General features: G+C 44.1%; 1 long non-coding RNA gene across 1 annotated transcript in view; it reads right to left on the reverse strand.

Annotated features, from left to right (window-relative positions):
• The window catches only part of LOC140133945 (uncharacterized), a 45588-nt gene extending 37639 nt beyond the window's left edge, over positions 1 to 7949 (reverse strand). The window contains exons 1-3 of the long non-coding RNA XR_011855982.1: positions 7868 to 7949; positions 7739 to 7822; positions 7118 to 7327 (exon numbers count right to left, since the gene is read on the reverse strand). This is a non-coding gene — a long non-coding RNA (uncharacterized lncRNA). The remainder of the gene's footprint in view (positions 1 to 7117; positions 7328 to 7738; positions 7823 to 7867) is intronic.
• Positions 7950 to 10728: the final 2779 nt, after the last annotated feature.

Raw genomic sequence — 10728 nt, forward strand, 5'->3', positions numbered from 1 at the left:
GGATTTTGGCGCACGCGATCGGATTGTGGCGCATCGGCGCTGGCATGCGCGCGACGGAAATCGGGGGGCGTGGCCGAACGAAAACCCGACGTATTCGGAAAAACCGCCGCATTTAAAAACCGAAAATGTGTCGCATAAGGACCGCTTACCTTCACCTGGTCCAGCTCGGTGCATTCCGGCGCGATGAGTTTACTTTCAGCGCAGCAGCGCCACCTGGTGGACGGCGGAAGAACTACCTTATTAAATCCCGGCCGGACCCGAATCCAGAGCGGAGAAGCCGCCGCTGGAACGCGAATGGACCGGGTAAGTAAATTTGCCCCATCGTGTAAGGGGCTTAAATGCAAGAAGCCCTCTTATGGTATGTCCCAATCCTGGCCCCAGGAATGATTGGAGAACTATGAAATCCACTGTTCACACTAGCAATATCAGAGTGATACATAATGGCACAACCAGGAGAGGACTGAGCATGGTGACAGCACAGGGGACACCTCTGGTCTAGATGACCCTGTCTTCTAAGGATCTCCATACACTTGGAGATGCTCCTGGATCTGCCATGACGCCTTGCATGGGACAATCACATTCTCTAATTACTTTTTTTCTGGTTCTTCTCCAAAATCTAAGAAGAGGAGTAATATCCCTGGAGGTCTCCATAGATTAGAAATGCTCTACTTATGGGAGCACCAAAGATAGATGAGGGTATAGACTCGGGGCTCCAATAGACATGATCCCTCTCGATTTGGCCTTTCTGCTTAAAGGGGCGATAGGTGTGGGTCCCCTGGGCAGATATATCAAAAATGGAGAAGATGGAAAACCCCTTTAATAACTACATCCAGAGATGGTGTTACTGGTAGTATCCCTAGTGGTCTGGGCTAGTATAGAGAGCTTACAACATCTCGGTGGTCTGGGGGTTTTGAAGGGGTAACCGATTCTTGGGGATGACTGATCCGAGCAGTGATGGCATCAGGGAACATAGAAACAATCATTCATGGCTTTAGAGATAAAGCAATATATTTCCAATAACAAAAAAAAAATGGTGAAAATTGGGGCCTTCCCCTTTAATAGTATGAAGCGGCAGAGTCGTAGCAGCGGCAGCTTTGATGTTGAGCTGTAGGACGTGAGTCTATAGGTCTCCCGATGGCCTCCGCAGATCACTGACATGTACAGAACATTTCCTCCCTTCTACTGTATCTTCAGATCATTAGTTACTCATTGACTTGCGGTATTTGCACTTTCCTGACATAATGCTACAGTACGTACACAATGAGAACATAGCCTCAGCATATAGGATGTGTGTGCGGCGCCACCACAGGAGACATGTTGTATTGCACTCTGCCCATATTAATCAATGGGCTGTCAAGTGATGCGTAGACATGATGCGTAAACATGATGGGGCACATTTACTAAGAACAGTGCAGTCTGTACTATATGCAGTTACCTGTGTACTGTGCAGGGGGCGCCAAATTTATGCAGAACGTGCGCCAGAAATCCTGAATCTGGCGCTCCCTGCGCTGCTTCAACAGAGGGGGTCATTTACAAAGGGCCCAAATTTCGTTTTTACGCCGGGTTACACGAATTTTACCGTTTTGCACCGATTTTCCCTGAATTGCCCCGGGATTTTGGCGCACGCGATTGGATTGTGGCGCATCGGCGCTGGCATGCACGTGACGGAAATCAGGGGGCGTGGGCGTCGGAAAATCCGTCGGATTCGGAGAAACCGCCATATTTTTTTAAAAAATGTGTCGCTTGACACACACTTACCTGCACCCAGCCTGGCTTGGTGTACTTCAATGCACTCTGACGGAATTCAGCGCAGCAGCGACACCTGGTGGACATCGGGGGAACTACCTTAGTGAATCGCCGGAAAACCCGAATCTTCCGCAGAGAACGTGCCGCTTTTTTTTTTTTGGTGCACCTTTAACATGCGACACATTTCTTTTGGACTTTGCATGGTAAATCTGGTGTGCACCGGAGCGCCCCCTTCAGTGCAGAAAGTTGAGTCGCAAGAGACAAATGTGGCGCGGACACTTCTTAAATACCTGTGCAAGGAGTTTGTATTGAAAAAAACGTGCAAAGTCCAAAAGAAAACTGGCGTGTATATAAGGATCCTATATATTTGGATATGCCCAGAACATGTCCGCCATCTTGAAAGCCGCCATATTGGAACCAAGGACAAGTTTTTCCAATGGGAAGTTTGGTCGTGTAACATATCGCAGAATTGTCTCAATCAACATAGAAAGTAGCCACAACATCCGGGAACGTTCCCTGTGACGCACAGCGATGCTGAACCCAGCGCTGGATCCGATTGTTATTACAATCTATGGAGAATCTCTGTGTTGATAACTTTCAAACCATAACAGATATTACAGATCTGATTGCGACAATCGATTTCTGAGACAATTCTTTTCCTTTTTTGATCTGTTACGTGATCAACTTCCAATTGGAAACACTTGCTCGTGATCCAATATGGCGGCCAAGTTCAGGACATGGCCTAAAAAATAGGCCCCTCCCCCATTATTTGCTCGGGTATCAGATACATCGTGTTCCTTTCATTTCTGAAAGATTGTTAGACTATAACGGCTTCATTATCCATCAGCCGGGACTTTCATCTTATAGATATCTGTATATAGGTCCCGCCATGTACATTCCGTACTAGCTGTATATAGCCGGACTTATCAGGAGACCGGTGTGTACAGAACATCGCCTTCACACTCCTAGTTACTTATTTACTTTATTATTTCTTGCACTTTCTCTGCCTAATACATAACACATTCAGCAGTATAATATAATATATATCTAGTAGTAGATACAATAGATAGAATCCTATCTATTGTAAGAACTACATTACTGCTGACTGTATGAAAGCACTGTTCATCCAGGGCTAACTGATTCATAAATACAATGGCAAATCTACAGAGCCACTATTAAGTTTAGAGGGAACCTATCAGCAGGTGTGACCATGCAGTAAAGCAGAAAGTGTTATGTATTATCCCTGGAGATATGTATAATCATGCCTTTGTGTATGTTGTTAGTAGCAGCAGGACTGTCACATATGAATTTATATTCCAGGATTGTACTGAGGATGTGTCCTCACACTGATGTGCTCTGTGTTCTCTGCAGCCAGTGTTATGTACTGTCCCTGGAGAGATGTGTAATCATTCCTTTGTGTACTTTGAGAGTGTTTTCCTTACACTTCTGTGCTTCCTTACAAATTCTCCAGGGACAGTCTGCAGAGAACTCAGAGCACAGCAGTGTGAAGACATGCTCTCAATGCAAAGCTACAATCCTGGAATATAAAGCCATATATCACAGTCCTGCTGCTACTAACAACAGACACAAAGCTATGATTACACCTCTCTCTTGGGACAATACATAACACCGGCTGCAGAGAACAAAGCAAAGCAGTGTGAGGACACATTCCCTATGCACTTGGAGAATCTACAATCCTGGAATATATATCCATATTTTACAGTCCTGCTGCTACTAACAACATACTGAAAGGTCTCATTACACATCTCTCCAGGGACAGTACATAACACTTACTGCAGAGAACTAAGAGCACAGCAGTGTGAGGACACACCCCCAGTACAATCCTGGTATATAAATTCATATATCACAGTCCTGCTGCTACTAACAACATACACAAAGCTCTGATTACACATCCCTACAGGGTTTCACCCTTTAAACATGTGGGAATGCTGACAGGTTCCCTTTAATAGCTGCACTTTTTTCTGTCTCCCACCCAGGAGATGTCTCTATATAAGACCATGCAAATGATGATTGAGATCCGCTGATAAAACATTCCAGAATTTGAATACATTTTCCTAAGTGCATTGACGTCGGGGCTTTATTTTACTGCTGTGAACGGACAATATTTGCTCATGGAGCGCAGGATACAAGACTGGACCCGCAGCAGCCGTGACTCACCCGCTGCGGATACTGAAGAATTTACAGCCACCAGCTCCAGGGAAAATCAATGGAGGTCGGAGAGGAGTTTGTTTTCTGCGGCAGATGCTGCCTGGCGGATACAAAGCAATCGGATGTTTAGATATGATGACGGCATCAGATAAGCAAATTGTCCTGACACAACAAGTCCATTATCCTAAAAGGGATGGGAAGAGATATGACCCCGTCACAAATATTGACCCCCTTCTATCCTGATATGTTGATATCTCCCACCCGTCCTGGATTCAGTCCCAGATTGTCCCTCCATTGTGGGGGTCACAAGAAGGGGCCATGACACAGGTTGGGGGTCACAAGATAGTGGGTGGGGCCACAAGAAGGGACTATAATACAAGGGGAGAGCCATAAGAAGCTGCCATGACACAGGTTGGAGACCACAAGATGGGGGCATGAAACAGGATGGGGGCCACAATAATTGGCAATGATACAGGGTGGTTGGCCACAAAAAGGAGCTTTGATACAGAGTTTGGGGTAAAAGAAGGGGCCATGATACAGGGTGGGGGTCACAAAAGGCCATTTTACTGGGTTGGGGAAGCAAGAATTGGCATGATACCGGGTGAGGGCCACACGAAGGGGGCATGATACAGGAGGAGGACCCCAAGAAGGGGGCATGATACAAAGTAAGGGCCACAAGAAGGGGGCATGATACAAAGTAAGTGCCACAAAAAGGGGGCATGATACAAGGTGAGGGCCCACAAAAAGAGGGCATCATACAGGAGGAGGACCCCAAGAAGGGGGCATGATACAAGGTGAGGGACACAAGAAGGGGGCATCATACAAAGTGAGGGCCATAAGAAGGGTGCATGATACAGGAGGAGAAACCCAAGAAGGGGGCATGATACAGGAGGAGAAACCCAAGAAGGGGGCATGATACAGGAGGAGAAACCCAATAAGGGGGCATGATACAAGGTGAGGGACACAAGAAGGGGGCATCATACAAAGTGAGGGCCATAAGAAGGAGGCATCATACAGGGTGAGGGCCATAAGAAGGGTGCATGATACAGGAGGAAAACCCCAAGAATGGGGCATGATACAGGATGTGGTCCACAAGAAAGGAGCATAAATCTGTGGGGGTAACATAAAGAGACACGATACAGTGTGGGCACCATAAGGTTGGGTATGATGCAGAGCATTATACTATGATTTATAAAATATCTAGGGGATCAGTAGGAGGGACAATTACTGGTCCATGACCTTTGGACCTAAAACATTTTCCAACACAATCCCTCTTTTGACACCCCAAACAAGATTGGTATGTAATGGGGTGTGTAAGGTGCCCATCACGGTGCCCCTCATTTTACCATAAAAGATAGCATAGCTGCACAAATTTTTCCAGATTTTTTAAAGGTTCTGAAGAGTAGAAGTGACGGGTCCAGCGTTGGTCAATGAATGGTCTCCTCGTATCACAGGACACCACCTCCTCTGTCTATGGGACATCACTATGTTGTTCCCAGGTTTGACCTCCCCCAATCTCATGCTGGACTAGGAAGTACTGGAGCACCAAGGGAACCAGGAGAAGGATGTGTATGATCTCTTTTATATTTTGTTCCTTCCTCTTTATTTTGGACCTGTGGGTGGGTAAGCGCCCCAGACATCGCTGACAGGTTCTCTTTAACCAGCACCAAAAGGGGGGGGGGGCACATTTTGATCATTGTGTTACTATAGTACAGGAAATACATCCCGGAGCAAAACCACAACAAACCATCCCTGTACCAACATTGTGCTCCGTGCCTGCGCCGCGCAGGGTCGGAGAAGATCTTCAAACATCCCCCGTCACATGTGCACAAAACCACTGAGCAAACACCGCCGAATGTCACTGTTCCAGACTGTTGCTCCTTTTGTCATGTGCTCCTTTCATGTGCGAAAACAAGGCTCATTCATGGTGAATGTAACAGCAGGTCAACCCTATTGACAGATCCGGGCTACCTACCTGCCAGCGATGTGACAGATGTGATTTACGCGATGACTAAGACTCGACCCGGAGTTTATTGTTTGATGAAAACGAGCTAAAAAAAAAAAAAAGCGGATGTTTGACTTTCCTCCCGACTCATCCAGCGGCGCTGATATCACACTTGGAACTAAATAAACAGCGTGACCTTGCTGTAAAATTAGAAATGGCACATATATTTGGAGAGAGTGCATCTGGGCGATACATTAGCGGGCGCCAGGAGTCACGCTGGGACATCCTGTATCCACTCTGACAATATATTACTAACAGGGACTGAAGAGTAGTTGAAGGACGAGCCAAATCCTGATCTACTTGGCTATAGCCCATATGATGTATCTTCCCCTTTAAAGGAAACCCATCAGCAGGTTGAAAACTGGGTTCTTATATATATTCCCATCTTAAGTATTTATGACATATCCATAGGTGCAGTATCAAAGATGTAATTATCATATGGGTAGACCATCCAGCTGCCATGGCACTCTGATATTCTGCTCCTCCTCACTGATGTTAATTGCATCACTTTATTGTGGCCACCACAAGAAGAACTTCAATGTAAAGATTTGTAAAACTTCCATTGCGTTCATTAGGAGCTGTATTCATTCCTATGCACGGAGCTCCCCCTAGTGGTGGCTGCAGGCAGTATTGTATTGTCACTCAGTGCTATATATGGGGATTTATTAATTTTCTGATATAAATAAGTTATAAAATCTGGTGTCCGGAATGTAGAACCTTAATAATATCACATTTTAGTAAGGAGTAATGTGAACTGTAAGGTATTCTGTAAGAATCTTATTGAGGAAAATCAAGAACCTGTTAAATTTTGTTATGGGGTCCCAGAAGTGGAACATCCACCTTATTGAATTCACCTTATCCTCAGTATCTTTCTCATAGTTTAGTTACTGGTGCTAACTTTTGGATCCTTAATCCCAAATGCATAAAGCCAGTTTATGGGCCCCAAACGTGGTTCCCTTTAAACAAAGACCTTCTCAGACCGACTCGATCTCTCTTAAATTTATAGCATAGAACCCGCTTATTTGCAAAATAGTACAATTCAGGCTTCCTCCTGCCACCACTAGGGGGAGCTCTTGATGTGCAGATGTATACAGCACCCATTGGGTTAATTAGGAAATACATCCATCTACATGTAAGCAGAAAGAATGTTATATTTTAATCTTTATAACCGTATAATAAAAAAATAGGAACTTTGACCTCGTATAATCTGTGTATTACTCATCCGGTCCATTGATGACACCACTGACCAAACACAGGTGGAGAGTCTCAGGACACCTTCTAGGGATCAGTCTCTGATCAAGATGCATGGTCCATGCCGTCTTCTCCCGTGTGCCAACAGCTTGTGGTTTACTCCCCTCCTCTATGTCAATACCTGAGAAATCACACCCAGCAGGAAGCAGATATTCCCTGCGGAGAACAGTAAATGTTTGTCAATGAATCCGGCAGTTCATTGACGTTTCTTCGTAAGTTTTATCTCAAGGAGATGATCCGGGCGTTCAGATAAGATAAGGAGAAAAAATACAGCAGATCAAATAATAGTAAAAAAAAATACAGGAACTTCATAATCAGAAGAAGCAACAACGATCCAGCAATGATACAATAGTTACATGTATATGTGTCATTGTACATAATACTAGGACACACATGTTACTCTACCTGTAATTCTTAGTTGTTTCAGAGCTGGAGGCTGGAGACTAGATGCTACTATGTCTCCCCTACACTGCATACAGGAAGTAGAAAAGAATCTGCTCTATAACTCTCTTCTTCATTGCCCTGCAGTAAAGAGAATAAATGGCTTTGGTTAAGATAGAAACTTACTATTAGCTGCAGCAGCCTCTGTCTCTTCTCTGTCACTCATAAGTTTCAGCAGGATCATACAGACCATTATAGAGAAGAGGTGACCTGCAATAACGGGAATAAGTCACTTTGGGTGAGATAGAAACTTACTATTAGCTGCAGCAGCCTCTGTCTCTTCTCTGTCACTCATAAGTTTCAGCAGGATCATACAGGACATTATAGAGAAGAGGTGACCTGCAATAACGGGAATAAGTCACTTTGGGTGAGATAGAAACTTACTATTAGCTGCAGCAGCCTCTGTCTCTTCTCTGTCACTCAGAAGTTTCAGCAGGATGATACAGGACATTATAGAGAAGAGGTGAGCTGGAGTAATGGGAATAAATTACTGTGGGTGAGATAGAAACTTACTATTAGCTGCAGCAGCCTCTGTCTCTTCTCTGTCACTCATAAGTTTCGGCAGGATCATACAGGCCATTATAGAGAAGAGGTGACATGCAGTAATGGGAAGTCACTTTGGATGAGATAGAAACTTACTATTAGCTGAAGCAGCCTCTGTCTCTGCTCTTTCACTCAGAAGTATAAGCAGAATCATACAACATATTACTGATAGAAATCAAGCACTTTGGGAGAGATAGAAACTTACTATTATCTGCAAAAGTCTCTAGAGAGGAATAGGAATGAAGCACTTTGGGTAAAATAGAAACTTATTATTATGCATCTTTGTGTTTTCTGTGCCAATCAGAAGTATCTTTGTCTCTTCTCTATGAAGCAGAAGTATCAGCAGGGTCATAAAGATCATATAGAACTACTGACCTGTTCTGATGGAAATAAAGCACTTTGGGTGAGATAGAAACTTATTATTATGCGTCTTTGTCTCTTCTCTGTCAATCAGAAGTATCAGCGGGATCATATAGGACATTATATAGAAGTACTGACCTGCAATAAAGCACTTCGGGTGAGGTAGAAACCTACTATTATCTGAAGCAACCTCTGTTTGTGCCTTTGTCTCTGTATGAGCAGGATCATATAGGACATTATATAGAAATACTGACCTTCACTCATGGGAGTGGGATAGAAACTTACTATAAGCTGCAGCAGAATCTGTTTCTTTCATTGTCTCTTCTTTCTCAGCTATAATCATCAGTAAGATCATGTAGGGTATTAAAGAGAAGTACTGCCCTGCAAGAATAGGAATAAAGCACTTTGGGTAAGATAGAAACTTAATATAATGCTTCTTTGTGTTTTCTATGTCAATCAGGAGTATGAGAAGGATCATATAGGGCATGATATAGAAACACTGACCTGCACTCATGGAAATAAAGCACTTGGAGTGGGATAGAAACTTACTATTAGCTGCAGCAGCCTCTGTCTATGCCTGTATTCCATCAAGGAAGCCCAAATGCACATATGATGACTCTCTGATTCTATTGATTGTATTAGTTCTTCTGAGTATTTGGAATACAGAGGCCTAAACGGTCCAAGTAGGCGTGTCCTGGCTGATAGCACCGGATCCCACCAGTACCGGTACCTCTTATAAAAACCTCCGAGACCACACGCTGATGGTCCAATCCAGACAGTTAGTGGTTGCCTGGTCTTACAGGTATATGATCATCATTATTAATCTGCCCCCCCCCCAACTTTAAAGACCCCCAAAATAACAGCCCATGTTTTATTAATGTCCATATATGGAAAATTTGGATACCGGATGAATTTCTACTTACGGGCCAGTTTTCGGATCATCAAATTTGCAAAAAATGCATAAAATTTATAAATATTTAGAATTTTAAATCAAACTGAATTGTATGGACTAAGGATATTTTTGTTACTTTGTCATGTGGGAGGGTCCAGTGTATGGAAATTTCCGGCCTGGTCATCCTAACAGCAGCTCTGGATGATGATGTCCCCCCCACCCCCTCCTGTACAAATAATCAGACACTTCCCGGCAGCATTCCTTGTCTGGGATACTAGGAAATTCCATATGAGGAGGGGTTTCCTCTGGATGGTTTTGTCCATTGTGACTTTGCAGGAAAATGTTTTTCCTCTGAACAAAAACAGTTTTTATGAATGAAATAACAGGTCATGTGACTCGTTATCGTCCTGTCAATCACATTGCTTTTCCGGTGAAAGTTGAGGCAGCGCAGTGCGGAGCGAGAGGCGAGGAACATCCCGTCATCTCATCAACCCATTTATACATAAAGAAGAGAATGAAAGTGAAGGAGAGGGGGGGGGGGGGCATTATCTCTACAAAGAGCAACAACAGGATACAGACACTTGTAGGTTCTCTACAACTGTTACAGGATGAGTCAGTGTATATATCTGTGTACTGCATCCTGTATTATACTCCAGAGCTGCACTCACTATTCTGCTGCTGGTGCAGTCACTGTGTACATACATGACATTACTTATCCTGTACTGATCCTGAGTTACATCCTGTATTATACCCCAGAGCTGCACTCATTATTCTGCTGCTGGTGCAGTCACTGTGTACATACATGACATTGCTTATCCTGTACTGATCCTGAGTTACATCCCTTATTATACTCCAGAGCTTCACTCACTATTCTGCTGCTGGTGCAGTCACTGTGTACATACATGACATTACTTCTCCTGTACTGACCCTGAGTTACATCCTGTATTATACCCCAGAGCTGCACTCACTATTCTGCTGCTGGTGCAGTCACTGTGTACATACATGACATTACTTATCCTGTACTGATCCTGAGTTACATCCTGTATTATACTCCAGAGCTGCACTCACTATTCTGCTGCTGGTGCAGTCACTGTGTACATACATGACATTACTTCTCCTGTACTGACCCTGAGTTACATCCAGTATTATACCCCAGAGCTGTGCTCACTATTCTGCTGCTGGTGCAGTCACTGTGTACATACATGACATTACTTATCCTGTACTGATCCTGAGTTACATCCTGTATTATACTCCAGAGCTGCACTCACTATTCTGCTGCTGGTGCAGTCACTGAGTACATACATGACATTACTTATCCTGT

This window comes from Engystomops pustulosus, chromosome 5, assembly GCF_040894005.1.
Source record: "Engystomops pustulosus chromosome 5, aEngPut4.maternal, whole genome shotgun sequence".
Taxonomy (NCBI): Eukaryota; Metazoa; Chordata; class Amphibia; order Anura; family Leptodactylidae; genus Engystomops; species Engystomops pustulosus.